Source organism: Haemaphysalis longicornis, unplaced genomic scaffold (assembly GCF_048455015.1).
Source record: "Haemaphysalis longicornis isolate Haplotype H1 unplaced genomic scaffold, Haemaphysalis longicornis Haplotype H1 scaffold_63, whole genome shotgun sequence".
Taxonomy (NCBI): Eukaryota; Metazoa; Arthropoda; class Arachnida; order Ixodida; family Ixodidae; genus Haemaphysalis; species Haemaphysalis longicornis.
In genome coordinates, this window is record NW_027526411.1 from 1,260,610 (window position 1) to 1,276,672 (window position 16,063).

Sequence of the window (16,063 nt, forward strand, 5' to 3'; positions counted from 1 at the left end):
GAGGAGAAGTGAAATACGAAATGGAGAACTGCAAATTTTAAAGTTAAAGTGACTGCGGAGCGAAATAGAAGCAAGCAAGGAAGCCCGAGCGAAAAACGAGTGTCCCGGCCAATGTGTTGTTTTGGTACACGTATTTGCCCTTGAAGATGAAACGTTCTAGCGCGAAGCGTCGGAAAATGAATACCCCTGTGTTTTAGTATCGTCATCACATGAGAATAGGACGACGAACGACGACGACGACATGAAACGTCGACAGCCCGAGCCCCTAAGGGTCTTCGCCCCAATAATTGTTTATTACAAAAACGAAATAAGCTATGGCCTTATGCAGATTGAGTTTTACAGAATATGTATTGCGTTTCTATGGGGTCAATCGAACTTTTAATTTGTAGACTGTGGTCATTAGACAGGCAATAAACCTTTTAGTACAAACACCCAGCACGCATCTCAGTGCCTTCAATACGTTGAGATTTATTATACTCTGCTTTGCGTTTCTATAGGTGACCTACGGAGGTCTGGGAGTTTATTGGTGCATACATGTGGGATTCTACTGCGCCGTGTGCCACGGCGCATGAACCGTGATCGCGCGATGGACAGCCGTCACTTCGTCTTGGGCGCACTTGGGAGCGGTGGCGCCTGGGGTGATGAACATCACCGCCGGACATCGCGAGCCCCTAAAATACTCCGCTGTTAAAACTCGCCACAAACTCTATTTAAACCTGACTCACAAGCAACAGCATCTTACGACTATATTCAATATTATTTTCATAAAAAGGTAATTGATGTAAATTTAATAAAACTCATCCGATATTCTATTCAAACATAGCTCATCAGCTCATATGCAAAACAATGTTATGACCTGGACAAGAAAGACTTTTGTAGAAATCTTATTCAGATAAATTTAACGAAAACCCGTCAGAAACTCTATTCAAACTTGACGCACACGCAACAGGTTGTTACAACCATGCTCACTAAGAATTTTGAAGAAAGTTCATCACCAACATCATCAACCTCCTCATGTCCACAGCAGGACAAAGGCCTCTCCCACTGAGCTCCAACCGCTCCTGTCCTGTGCTGCTCGAGCCCACAATTTACCCTCGAATTTCTTTATTTTATCCCTCCATCGGGCTAATGGCCTTCGACTTCTTCTAGACCTAGTATTACCGCTGGCTTTTATTCCATTCAAACATGTACCAAGTAGCCTAGTCCAACGTCTTGGTATGCACTCTGGTACCCAAACTGACTACCGGCTGTCGGTTCGTCTCCCTACACGGCCAGCCCAAGTCCATCTCTTTTTCTTTTTTTGAACTATGGTATCTTCTACTCTAGTTTGTCTGATCCAGACAACCCGTTTCCTGTCCCTGAGTGTTATTCCTAACATTATTCGTTCCATGGCCCGTTGAGCCGAGCTAAGTTTGCTTTCTAGTTGTTTAGTTGTCAGGGTTCGGAGCGAACGCCCACGCACACCAAATCCTGGCTGACCGTCCACTATTTATTCCGCACCTCTCCTCGTCCCCACTCCTCACTCTAGCGTCCCGCTTCGCCCACTTCCCCGCGCACCTAGCGCCATCTCTCCGCGCTCCGTAGCACTACTTGCTCCTAACCGTGGCCTCCGCGATCGGCTGCCGGCGGCGCGCCGAGCAACGGCGCGCCGCCGGCAGCCGATCGCGGAGGCCATGTTCTAACAGGTCTCCCCCTCCTAAAACGTGAACCTCTGGGCAATGAGAGTTCATTCGCGTCATTTGCACCCACGCATTTCGCAACGCGGAATGCCCCAACCTTCGAGGCGCGAGTTTGGCCGAGAAGCCCGTGGCTGCATTACTCAAGACATGGTTGTTGCGGAGCACAAGATCACCCTCCTGTATTGTGATGTGCTTCCTGTGGCAGTCGTAGTTCCTCTTTTGGGCCTGCCTTGCAGCGTCTTAGGCGAACTCTATTGAACTCGAGAACTTCCGTAAGGCTCTTGGTGACCTCAGCAGCAAAGGCACGATGAGCTGATGCTGGTGGTTCGGTGTCGTCCTTTGCTTAAGCTTGCTGCCATGGTGTCCGCAATTCAAGGCCACAGCACAGGAATGCTGGGGTGTACCCCGTGACGACGCTTTCCGCTGTGCGTATGGCGAAAGCGATCTCCGGAATGTGGCGGTCCCAGTGTTTATGGTCAGAGCAGTAGGCCCGGAGGCACTCCTTGACGGTTCCGTTGTGGCGCTCCACCATTTGTCCGGCCGGGCGATAGGGCACCGTGTGGCGGTCTGTGATGCCCCAGTGCTTCAGATGACCTCGCCAGAGGTTGCACACAAAGGGTTTGGCGTTGTCGCTGGAAATGGCGACTGGTATGCCGTGCCTGCAAAAAACTTGCACCATGCATTCCACCACTTGCTGGCCGGTGGCCGCACGTAGAGGGAAAAGCTCAATGAATTTGGTGAACTTGTCAATGACCACCAGCAGGTACTTGTGCCGGCGAGGCGTAGGTGGCAAGGGTCCTATGATGTCCACACTGAGCTCCTCCGTAGGTGCGGTGGCCCACTGGCTGCTCATAAGGCCCCCGGTTTCTGACGGCAGGCCTTTGTGCGCTGGCAGACAGGGCAACACCTCACTTATCGGGACACATCGGCCCGCATACCCAGCCAGACAAAGCGTGCAGACACGCGCTGGAGCGTCTTGAAAAACCCTGCATGGCCACTAGTCGGGTGGTCATGGGGCATCTTGAGTGCCATCTGGTGGAGGGAAGTGGGCAGCCACGGTACCGTCATATTGCGTCTCAGTTGCACTAGCAATCCGTTTGTCTCCAATTCTGTAGATTACGCCAAGTCCTCAATAAGGCGCCGGTGCTCTGCATCGTCAGGGAAAGCGTTACTCTGCACCGCCATCTTCAGGTCAGCCAACATGAGGTCCCTGGCCTGTTCCTGAAAAAGGTGGTCTGCATCACTGAGCTGGACACCGTCGGCTGTTGCGGTCACTATCACAGATTCCTCGAAGCTGATCTGAGGCTCGGGTTCCCGTGCGGCAATGGGGAACAGTTGCTCTGCCAGAGATGGGACTAGGACATCTGGGTATTCGGTGGGTGCCCTGCTAAGAGCATCGGCTGGGATGTTTGCCAGCCCTCACCGGTGGCGAATCTTGCAGTTAAAACCCTGCAGTCGCAGAACCCAGCGCTTGACTCTAGGGGACGCCTGGTCGGTGCTGAACATCCACGACAGCGAGGAATGGTCGCAGTACGCTTCGAAGTGCGTAAAATCCAAAGAAGGCCTGAATTTGTCGACTGCCTACACAACTGCCAGGCACTCCCATTCTTGAACCATATACCGCCACGCAGCCTCCGTCAAAACGCTCTTTATGAAGGACACTGGTTGTAGCTCGTCAGAGTTCTCGGCTGTTTGCAGAAGGACCGCTGGTATGCCTGCCTGGCTAGCACGTGTTTCAACCACGAAGGGTCTGTTCAGGTCCGGCAAACTCACCACCACATCGTTGGCCAGGCAGCCATAAATGCCTCAGCCTGCTCATGAGTCCACTTCCACTGTTTGCCCTTGTTCAGGAGGTTTGTGAGTGGGTGGGCAGTGATGGAGAATCGAGGAATGAAGGCACGGTAGTACCCGACCAGCCCCAGGAAGGCCTGGAGCTGCTTGATGGTCTGAGGCTGCGGGTTCGCCAGGACTGCAAGTACCTTTTTCTCATCAGGCCTTCATTGGCCCGGTGAGATCATATGACCCAGGAAATTCAACGACTGCCGACAGACCTGCACCTTGGCCGGGTTGATGGTAAGCCCTGCGGCTTTGATGCGACGTAGCACCTCTTCAACATGCAGGACGTGCAGCGGCTTCATTGATCGTGGGGAAGCCGCTGCTTCCCCACTCTTCGGGCCACTCAAAACTCGTTAAACGTGGCATCGCTAACCTTTGCCTGAAAAACGCGCTTAACAAATCTTGCTTTCATAAGTGCGAGCACAGTCTGTTGGCGCAAGTGGATCGTCTAGGCAAGGCGGGATACCCACTGGCGCTTGTTACCTCTGTGGCAAATAAGCTCCTGGGAGACGTCAAACGTTCCCTCAGAAACGAACCGCCCGAGGCTGACGTGAGGGACCAGGCCAAGGGGAAAACCGCAGTTGTCCCGTACGTGCACCACCTTTCCCATAGGCTCAAGCAGATCGGTGCCCGCAGCAATGTAAAGGTAGTTTTTTCCGCTCCTGAAAAGCTTTCAAGGCTTTGTAAAGAAACTTCCCCAGGACAGAAGCAGAAAAGGACCTGCAAGGTCAAACACAAGAACAAGTTCGTTGCGTGTACCAAAAATGTGGTGTATGTGATTCCCCTCTCCTGTGGTCGCAAATACGTGGGCCAGACATCCCCGTGTTTAAATGATCGACTGCGGGAGCACAAATGGAATGTAGAGCGTGGAAACACGGGGCACCTTAGTGCGCACTGCCGAGATTGTATAAAATGTAAAGAAAGTAAACCTGACTTCAATCAGACTGTAACAATAGCAAGACATCACAGCCAGTTAACAAGGGAACTTATCGAAGCTTCTGAAATGGCCCGCCTCGGAGGGGATGCATGCGTGAGCAAGCAAGCCATCTGTGACTCTATCACAAAAGGAACTTTCGTATCTGAACATACGAATCTGAATGCACGTGTCGCACAAGCTGCTGTCGAACAAATATTTTTATCGTTTTTCGGTTTTCGTGATTTTGTCTTATCGTTGTTTTACCGTATTCCGATTTTATCATGCGTGTCTTGGGTGTGCGTGGCGTGACCTCAAGAATGTACCGGTGTGCGCACAATTTCTGTGTATATATTTGCCTTCTTTTCCTAATAAATCTTAGTTGGAAGTAGCGCGTGTCCCTGTGCTTCTCGTCGTCCCTCGTTTTACGTTTTGCGCTTTGAACGGTCTTGCAATGGAATACCAACTTGCCCAGAAATCCGCCTTAATCTTCAAAGAGGATGAGGCCAGCCGCAGCGTGTGCAGTTCCATATTCGTCTTGGCGCCGGAAGCTTGTGCCGACGCCGTCGCAGTGGAGCCCAGGAGACTGACACTAGAGCCCGTGTCGAGGAGCGCCTGGAAGGTAGTAGACCCTATACGGGCGTCCAACAGGGGTTCCCTACTGCCGGCGGTTGTCGCTACCTGTAGCGCGCCTTTGTAGATGCTCGCCGGGCCAGCACCTACCGCCCGCCGTTTCCCGGGCACTGAGCTTGAAAATGTCCCGGCTGCCGGCATCGGAAGCACAGCGGCGGAGGCCCCAGCCGGCGGTCGGTTGCGCAGTTGCGAGCGATATGCCCGAATCCCCCGCAGCGATGACATTGCGTGGGAAGTCCACTTTGTGGTCGCCATTGCGGTGTGGAGAAAAACGGTGCCGCTAGCGTCGACAACGCAGCGCTCCCACGAAACTGGTCGCGGAGGTACGACGGCTGGAGCGCTGCTGGGTGAAGCGGCCTGCCGTGGCCCGTTGGCTGCGCCAGCGACATGGGAATCGCGGACGCCGAAGCGGTGAAGGGGGCCGGGGGAGTTCGGCCACATGCGTTGCTCGCGGTAGGGCAGAAGGCCAGGTCCCGGGCGACTGCCTGGTGGAGGTGGCGGCCTGTACTGGTATCGGCGCCAGGCTCGCTCCGTGAGCTCGTCGACCTCCTTGGCCAGCTCCGCAAGAGTCGCGAAACTCCTCCCCTCCACCAAGCCCTGCAGCTGCGGGTGCATTTGCCGCGCTACGCGGTCCACTTTCTCAGCCTCTGGAACTTCTTCGCCGATGCGCTCATAGTATGCCGCGATCGTTCATAGTACGCGAAGGCGGCTTTTGTGACCCCAAGGTCTATCGTAACCATCGTACGGTATTGAATGTTTGATATACTCGCTAACGAACGTAATAAATAGTATACGTGCCGGTTTTCAGTATAACAAGAATGGAAACAGTTGAATATGCCCTAGAAGCTCTTTATTGTTTTCCAACCCCTTCAGGCGTAATGAAAAAATCATGGCCTACTCGGGATGATGTTCGATGAATTGAAGAAAATTATTCTTACTCTCTTGTCCTGGACTGAGGAGCCCGCCCAACCAGCTAGATTTTACTGTGAAATAAAGTTTTTTGCTTCTCCGCCTCCTGCTCCTCTTGAGTGCAGTTTCACTATAACACATATCTGAATATTCGGAAGACATCGCTGTAAGACATGTAAAGAAATATCCTTCCAAGTAAATTGAATATTTCACCCGTAAAAGGGGGTGGGCGATGTTTCGAGGGAGGGCGTTCACTCGGAACTTTCCGGTAATCTAATCAAGACGCGAGCGTACATTTCGCCGGCGCAGGGGGCTCGCTACTACAGTCGCTAGAAATTCTAGCCTCTGTATCGCTATGTAGCGACGGTAAAAATAAGTTACCATTCACGGAAACTCTCGCGCATGCAAGGTCGACTTCCGCAATCACCAGTATCTCCTGCTCAAAGTCCGTAAGGACTGAAAAGGTAGCTTTAAAAAAAAGGGCGTCGTCGTCTTATGTGCGACCCACTCGCTGAAGTAACCATGGTAACGACGACGCTGTAAACCAACGACCGCCGCCGCCAAAAATCGCTGACATTCCGGCGGCCAACCATGCAATGAGTGCTTCGCCTCGGACGAGGTCGGACTATGTCGTCATCGCAACCCGCCGAGCCAACAAATAGTTCTGTCTCATCGGGGTAATAACTTTTGTTAGTGTGAGCGAATATGATTACTATTTTTGGACTGGTTTCTACAAGAACTATAGAGTAGTTTTCTGACACAAACAAAAACACTTTGAAATCCATCTCAGGGCCCCTTTATTATTACTCGGCATGTGTGTTTCCATGGGCCCATCTCGTGCTTTTAAAGTACCGTATTTACTCGCGTAATGAACCCACTCACGTAATGACCCCTCCCCCCACTTTTCTTGTTAAGAATTTACTTTTTTGTCACTTTGAATAAAGAATGCAGCGGAAATATGTTTTTATTTCAGCATGGTTACTGATGCTGTAGGCGATCACAGTAACTTGATATCGCGCTACAGTATGCGCAGAAATGCTAACAATGCATTCCAAGAATGCATTTTTGCGAGATGTGAGCGCGAATTACATGGTATACAATTTAAAAATCGCGCTTGGGGTGCGCCACCTGTTGAATGCAAAACAAACCTTCTTGCGCCATAAAAACGTTGCGGTGTGCGAACAAAGCACAAAACGTACTCCGCACTCATTTCCTGCTTTTTGCTGTTTGGGCTGGTTCCGCCGGCGTGCGAACAAAGCACTAAACATACTCCGCACTCCTCTGCTCCTGCTGTTACGTGACTTCGCCATTACGCTCCGTGGTTGTGTTGTTCAGCTGTGTTCCTACCTTTTAAATGCAGGGCATTTCAGTAACTCACGATGTCACCCGCGTTGACGTCCGTAGTCGTTGTCCGCACCCCTCCCCCTACACTATATATAAAAAAAATACTATCCGGCGCCGGGTTTCGATCCCTCGACCCTGCGGGCGAAACGCAATGTACATGGTGCTCTACCCACTTCGCCACAAAGCCGGCACAGAATGGGAGGCTACGAACGCACCTTATATCCTTGACTCATTCAAACTACGTCAAGAAGCTGCTGATACAACGCATTCACTACCACCAACTCCCCAAACACTCAACGTTAACGCAATACACCCACCCCCTATGGGATGCATTTACTCGAGTCTCCCTCGCGGGGAGATGGGCCCAATTTTTTTTTGTGCTCCGGATGCGCAGCGTTTTAAACTACGGTGGTGGAGCATGCGTTGCACATGGAAATGGCGCAACTGTGTGGCGCTTCAGTGTTGACCGAGTGCGTGTAGGCTATGGGCGAAAACGAGAGGTTTTCGGGCGGTGAACAGGGGTCACCGTGTGTTTCGTGGGCCCAAAGAACGGAAGTTTGCCAGTGTCGGAAAAGAAATTTTGGAGTGCCTTGACGCACGGAAGATGGTACCGACAACAAAGTGCGGCCGCAAGCCACTTCAGTGCGGAGGGAAGCTCCATGGCGAAGGGGGACGATGGCGAGTTGCAAATAAAATATAAATTTTATTACATAATTACCTACGTGTTTTGACGGAAATGGTGAGGCTCTGACAGCGCTTTCTTAGCAACTTTATTGTATGAACTTTCAACTTTTAAAAATCTGTTGCAATTTTTTGCCCGCATAATGAACCCGCATCAAATTAATGCCGAATTTTCTGAAAAAATAGTGGGTTCATTATGCGAGTAAATACGGTATTCCATGCGTCGTCGTTCATGTTCCCGCATGAACAATTTCTGCACTTTTTTGCCGCGTTCAGGCATTTGAATAAGCGAAACACCCAAAGGTAGATTTTCCTCCAGACGTCCCTTCCTTTGCCCAACCATTAACAAATCCAAACGTGTCATCATGGTCAATGCAGCGAGTGCCATGGTGCCTGGTATAACAGTCAGTTTACAGAAAGTGTGGAGCAGACAGCTTGCATTTTTTAACGGATCCAGATGAAGATAATAGCGGAGGCTGTTTCACACAAATCACCTTTATTGCGGGTTTAAATTTCACTCTCGGCGTCGTCTCCGCACGAGAAATGTCAACAAAACAGAATAAAAGCAAAAAAGGACAGAAAAGAGTTAACCCAGCAGAAAAAGGCCACCAGAGGAAGGTGCCCTGCTGACCTGCATGGTGGAAGGCCACCTGTGTTGAGAGGCAGGACGCCAGAGCAGGGTCGGTGGCACCCGGGGTGGACCGGAGGCGCTCCACCAGGCGACGCCCTGTTTCTGTGCTCATCTGGGAGCGCAGTCTGGCCACCATCTCGCACTCATGTTAACCTTTAGGGGAGCAGAGTAGGGGGGTTAAGATCATAGGTCAGTCACTCAACATACAAAACTATGCCCTACCATTCTGTTGCAAGCAGAAAGGAGGTGGAGACATATGTCATGTTTCAGGACACAGAGGGCCGCTCTGCTAGCTGCACAAATAAGATACACCCCTCTGACACACTAGGTGATCTTTACGCATCGCCTACAGAAGCCATCTGCAACTCAGTACTAGTGTTTTAAAGTACACTGATAGCTGCAAAAATGCCAGAAACTGGTGTGTGGGTTCCCTACCCTCGTTTACTGAAACACAGTGCAGACCATTTATGACGTAACTGCTTATAGTGCAGGACTGGATGTAACGCGGGTTTTTGTGACCCCAAGTTTGCCTCCCGTAGAACTCAATGCATACACATACCGCTTAAAACGCGGTTGCCTGAAGTGCAATACCATTTATAGGGCGGGTTTTCGGCAGGACTGCTGATTGACAGGTGTGGCTGGGGCATCGTTTTAGGCTCGCGAGAAAAACAAAACAAAACAAAACAAAACAAAAACAACCAGCCATGTGACGCAGCATGCACTCCGTGCTGTCCTCTAACTTCGGCACACAAAAGAAAAAAAATCGGCACCCTTTATTTCACGTGTTCTGTCTGTACTCAAGTGATAACCATAACGGCGTCAGATAGCAAGCCCCCCCTTCCCCCCCCCCCCCCCCACATGAGGTAAGTTGTTTTTATTAGAACACTGTGCAGATAGGCAAGTGCCCTTTTCCTTTTCAAACATCTGCAGATAGCGAGCCAGGATGCCAGCGGTCTGCACTACCTGTACGTTGTGCTGTTAAGCAACCGCCTTCAGTATCGTGAAACCATGGGGATTAAAAAAAAAACTCTTGCGTTATCACGTTGTCCCACCACATCCGTTCATAGACGCTAAGAAATGAAGCCATGCACCCTCAAAACACAAGCACAAAGGAACTTAAAGCTGCACTGGTCGTTTGTAAGACCATGCAGCAGCGGCTGATGTGGAAAAAAAAAGAAATAAAAGGCAGTGCCTCTATTTTTAAGATGCCTTTCCTTGAGAGATGATAAACAAAGGCTAATTGAAAGGTAATATGCGATGTGGTTGAATTCAAGCATGTTTTGTTCATGGTGCAGTACCGCTTATAATGTGGATTTTTTGTGGCTCCCAGGACATACGTTATAACGTTATAAATGGTCTGCAGTGTAGTTATGTAATGGATGCAACGAGCTTAAAATTGGCTCGTATGTGTACATGGCCGTAGCTGTACCTGCGTAGGCGTACATTGGGTCTACATTGCTCTTTATCTAGAATCTGATGCTCGTGATCGATAATGGTGATGGTATTGTGTAAAGGTTCGTATTGCGTGAAAATTGGTGTTGATGATGGTATTGCACGGAGGAACCTCAAGCTCAGATGAACCCATGTCACAGCCACCACTTTGAAGTGCTAGGTGATCTTTTACACACCACCTGCGGACGCCATAAGCAACTTAGTTGGCACATACAAGGCACCGCACACACCATCGGCGGGTAGGGCAGAAGACGAGCAGGGCGTGACCTTCGGCCCACGTCTCCAGGCAGAGCTGGAGGAGGCCCTCGAGGTCTTCCGCAGCCCCCAGGCCGGGCAGCGTATTCCCAAACCATATCCCGTAGGGGACCAGGCCGACCACACCCCCTAAGCGGGGGCGCAGCCAATGAGGTTAAAAAAATTGCAATTTTTTAACCTCCTTGGACGCAGCACCGTGATGTCTCTACCTGTATGTGCGCGACTGCATGCGAGGTGGATTTTTTCTTTTTCCACCCTCCCCTCGTTTCGGCTGCTTGGCAGGCAGCCGACGGTTTCGCTCCGTGGGGGGGGGGGGGGTTGGCCTGCGACGCTGGGGAAGCTGACGCACATGTGGCAGAAGCTAACCTTTTGTACCTGAGCCCCTGATCTCTCCGCGCTCTTCTTGCGCACCTGCAAGGTGACGCTGACCTCCGATCGTGTTCCTAGATAAACGCTCGACTCGGTGCTCGAAGTGCGCGAGCGCGGATGGACGCTTTCACGCTCATGTGGCAATTATACACATTCCGGAAAGCAAACAACCTCATGGAAAGCTCATCCTACAGCACACAGAAGGGTATACAATTGATTTGGGTGCTCTTTCACTATATACACACCTGAAGCATAAAGCACAAATTGTTAAAAATAACTAATCGACATTCGCAACAGTGTGAGTGGTAGCACGCATGATTACTGATATCAAACTCGGCCGGATGGCTTCAATGAAGATACTGTGGTCAATAGTCCTGTACAGAAGACATATATCAAACTCCTCGAGTACTTAAGTTGCTGTACAATCCAACTATTACTTTGCCCTTGGTTGGTATATATTTTCGATATTGTTTCCCTAAATTGTTATGACCAGCAGTGCAAATTATGCAGAATTTATGACCGAGTGTAAAACGTGTACATTTCAACTGGTGTCTTTCTTATCAACGTATCACCCTTGCAAGAACGATTCACACCTTCCATTGCTGTTAACAAAATGTCAATGTTTTCCTTAGTGGCACTGTTCCTGATAAAGAATAATGCAATGAAGTTAATGTTAACGAAATTCAATGTAATAGTGCTTATGAAAGTGCCAAAATGTAGCAGCTCATGCAGCTGTAATATTTCGCAAGAGTAGGACAGTTTGTAAATGTAGTCATGGGTAATTGGCGGCCTTTCCTGTAATCCTTACCTGCAGCACCGAATCGTGTTTTGAGGTGTTTATATAGTGAAAGAGCACCCAACTCAATTGTATACCGTTCTGTGTGCTGTAGGATGAGTTTTCCATGAGGGTGTTTGCTTTCCAGAACGTGTATGCCACATGAGCGTGAAAGCGTCCATCCGCGCTCGCGCACTTCGAGCACCGAGTCGAGCGTTTATCTAGGAACACGATCGGAGGTTAGCGTCACCTTGCAGGTGCGCAAGAAGAGCGCGGAGAGATCAGGGGCTCAGGTACAAAAGGTTAGCTTCTGCCACATGTGCGTCAGGTTCCCCAGCGCCGCAGGCCAGCCCCGCCCACGGAGCAAAACCGTCGGCCGCCTGCCAAGCAGTCGAAACGACGTGAGGGGAAAAAAAGAAAAAAAATCCACCTCGAATGAAGTCGCGCACATATAGGTAGAGATATCACGGTGCTGCGTCCAAGGAGGTTAAAAAATTGAAATTTTTTTAACCTCATTGGCTGCGCCTCTGCTTAGGGGGCGTGGTCGGCCTGGTCCCCTACGGGATATGGTTTGGGAATACGCGCCCGGGCCCGCCCGACCAGGGCCCGTTGGGCCGTCAGGTCCGAGCAGCCGGGCAGGGCTGCCTCCCAGTTCTCCCGGGAAGGGTACTTGAGCGTGGTGGTGTACGCGGACGTATGCGACCGAACCCGGTGTAAGCGTAAGCTGCGGCTCCTTTCCCCGATCAATTTACCGCGTTCCACTGCTACAAACGGGGTTCCTCGATGCCAGCGCTGCAGTACGGTGGAGACGCGCCTGAATCGAGGCGGCCGACTTTAAGGTTTATAGAACCGCGTTGCCGTGCTCCATGTGCGTTCCAAGCAGGACGTGAAATCTAGCTAGTGGAACCTTTCTTTGCTGTTGCCGCGTGATTTCTCATATCCCGCCCGGAGGTGGCGCGGACAACAGCAGGCGGTACGCGTTGTTCTTCAGTAGATGTAGAATATAAACCAAGTATCCAGGAATTTTATTAAAGGAACACTGTAAATATCCCTTGTGTACTAATTTCCTGTCTTATATTCGCGTAATGTCTTGTTCTTGTTCAACAAAGTTGACAAGTATGAACATATAAACTGGGCTTAGACGTTTACATTTGGCGGTGAGTATATAAGACTTTTGCGCAGTAAGCATTTTACTTTGGCCGGGTGGCTGAATCGAGTTACAGACAGACCGACAGACAGACCAAAATTTCTGGGTTTAATTAAGTAGCCCAAGAAAGAGTATCATCTTTAAAAACGTGCGGTCGCATAAGCACAGGAAATGTGTTCTAGCAGACGAAAACATAACCCGGCGTCCTACAAGTGACGTCACTCGTAGGTGGCGCCACGGTATGTCCTCGAGGCCATATTGACCGGTAAAAAGCGGAAATGCTCATGGGTACATTGTTTTCTTCTGCAGAGTGCATCCACTTCTGGTTCGGGAGCTCTCGTGGCTTCCCGTACACCATCGCATTACACGCGGGTGTGTGCTTGTTGTTTATCTGTTTCCACTGCGGCAAAAAACGCTCATGCATCAGGAATTTCATAAATAACAACGACTGAGCCTACTAGGGGCTTATCTGACAGGTAAGTCATCATCACCAGCCATCTACGCCCACTGCAGCGCAAAGGCGCCTCTCCCATTGATCTCAAATTACCTCGGTCCCGTGCTAACTGCGACCAATTTATCTCCGCAAACTTCTTGATCTCATCTGCCCATCTAAATTCACAGGTAAGTACCCTGTGACAAATAAACAACACGCACACACGCTCTAGAAAGCCGCCGGCGTACGGGAGGGCAGGAGAGATCTCGAACCGGAAGTCGCGGGAGCAGACGACATACCCGTGAGCCTTTGCGCTTTTTACCGGTCACCTATAGAGCAGAGTAGGTAATGCGCTGGTGTCGACAAACACCATCGCCGAGGAATTTGAAGCGCTGCCCATAGAAAGTGGAATCGGAGAACCAACCGTTCGGGGATGAATTCGGGAAACACGTCGCGTATCTATTAATCGATAGAACTTCCATAGTGGTCTTATAGTGGGGTTAGATAACTTTGGGTCTGGTGAGTTGGTCATGTAGGCTTCAAGTACAGCGGCATCTGTGTCGAGGGCTTGTTTTTGGAGGCGGGCTTTTCGACGCTGAAGGACTAGCTGATCAAATGTGTTCAGCTGTGGTTCCTGTCGGAGAATTGAGAGGAGGGAGGGATAGAAGGCCGGCTATTTATTGCTCGCATAGCCGAATTGTTTATTTATTCGAGCAGCGCCCAGTCTGACTTTGTGATAAAATGGATTGAGCTTGGTTAACTATGCGAGGCTGAAGAATGGCTCGGACGAGCATGCAGGGCATCTTGGATGCCCCACTGCCGGCTTTTTGAGAAATGGACGTGGGCAGGGTATGGCAGGGCCCTGGCAGGGCAGGACGTGGGCAGGGCAGGGATTACAAGCATCGATTGTGAAGCTTGATGCTTTGCAGAGCGAATCCAAAGTTTTGCAGAACCGGTGGCCGTAATATCCAAGCCCAGCACCCGTAGAGTAGACGCTGTTTTGAACAGAAAGACAGATAGGGGAGGTTGCCAAGCTGCCGACAGTCCCATGTGTTGGCCACGATGAGAAGTGCTGTTTTGGTAGGAGAGGGTGTGAGGCCAAGATACCTGCACCAAGAATTGGTTTCATCAAGAGCCTGTTGCAGGCTGACACTTTTGACGTGAAGGTCCTGGTGAAGAGACCATACTAGGATGTCGTACCATAGATGATACTACAGATGTGCGAAACACCACCATCATCATCATCATCACCAGCCTATCTACACCCACTGTAGGGTAAAGGCCTCTCCCATTAATCTCCAATCATCCCGGTCCTGTGCTAACTGTGACCAATTGATCCCCGCAAACTTCCTGATCTCATCTGACCATCTAACTTTCTGCCGCCCCCTGCCCCGCTTGCCTTGTCTATAGGGATCCACTTTGTTACCCTTAATGACCAACGGTTATCTTGCCTTCTCATTACGTGCCCTGCCCACGTCCATTTCTTTTTATTAATCTCTACTAATCGAAATTAAGAAAAAGCACGGAACGGAACGTGCGGAACATGGCCATATTAAAAACCGAGGCGGTCAGGACAGATCCCTGAGGCACACCATGGTGGGGCTGGAAAGGACCGACGGGAGATCCGTTGAGACGAATGGAGAAGGTGCAGTTTCGTAGGTAGGAAGAAATGAAATCACATAGGGCAGGTGAAGGAGATGAAGTACCGCAATGATGGCGGCACGGCCAAGGTGCTCGTATACGCTCTGCGGACGCCCATGCTTAGTACAGAACGAACCCTGTTTGATCGGGCGCCAGTGAGGATAATCTCGGAGAGGTGACCCAGACCATCCTCCGCACCAAGGTGGGGACGAAATCCAATTTGGCATGGGTGGTAAAGGTGTGTCTGGCCGTTAAGCCACCAGTACTGGTACCGAAACGCGTTTCGAGGAATTTCCACGTCTCCTGTTAGCGACATGTTAAACGGTTTCAAGCATTTCTGCGGCATCTGTTGTACGTGAAATCGCCCCTAGAGCTTCCTACCACTAAATGAAAATCACCCATATTCAGCAGAACGCATTGGAAATATGGATATGTCTTCGTTTTACGCGTACTTGAACGCGTCCATAGGGACTGCACTGACCTGCGGCGTGAACAATTAGCATACAGTGCATTTCATTTCGAAAAAAGAGAGAAAGGGAGCATGAAAGGACGGAAAAAAATAAATCAAACAAAAAGAAAGAAAAGGAAAAACAACCAACAGCTTTAACAGCAACTTCCAGTTCAACTAGTGCGCATATACTTTGCTGGAAGGTCATTTTGTTCATTTTTTTTTCAGCGGCACTAACAAGCACTCCAGTCCAGAATATTATTGCATGAACAAAGCTCGTGTGCACATGATGGTATTCTATGAAAAGTGGCCAGTACGGACAGTTCCTTGCCCTTAGTCATCCTTGCGCCATAAAGGTCCAGTGTCATCATCATCATTGTCATCACGGACAGTGTAGCTGAGGTCGACTGTGGTCGCTGCGAAGCGGCGAAGTCTTCAGCAGACGCTGAATTCCCGTCCGCTCCGCACGGGCCAAAAATTTGGGCCCGAGCCCAGCCCGGGCCCGGTGTTTATCGCAGTAGGCCCGGCCCGACCCGACGAAGAAGGCCGACGGGCCAGCCCGGCCCGGACCGAGACCCTAACCTTATGGCCCGGGCCCGACCCGGCCCGGCTGCGTGTTTCCAACACAAATACCGTAGGGGCCCGCGCCTGATTGGGGCACGTTTGGAAGCGAAAACTACCTAAAGGCGGTAAAATTCATCGTAAGGGAAATGATAACAGGCAAAACCAACATCAAACGGGCAAAACAACCCCAATTAAACATAACAACCATGCACATATCCCTACCGCAGCTGTCCTTCGCTCAGCTACATACGAAATTATTGAAACCGACATAAAGGTGACCGAACCGCCCAACCTAAAAAAAAAGATGAGCCAAAAACCCCCCAACCACGAACAAATTCATGGTAATATTGAAA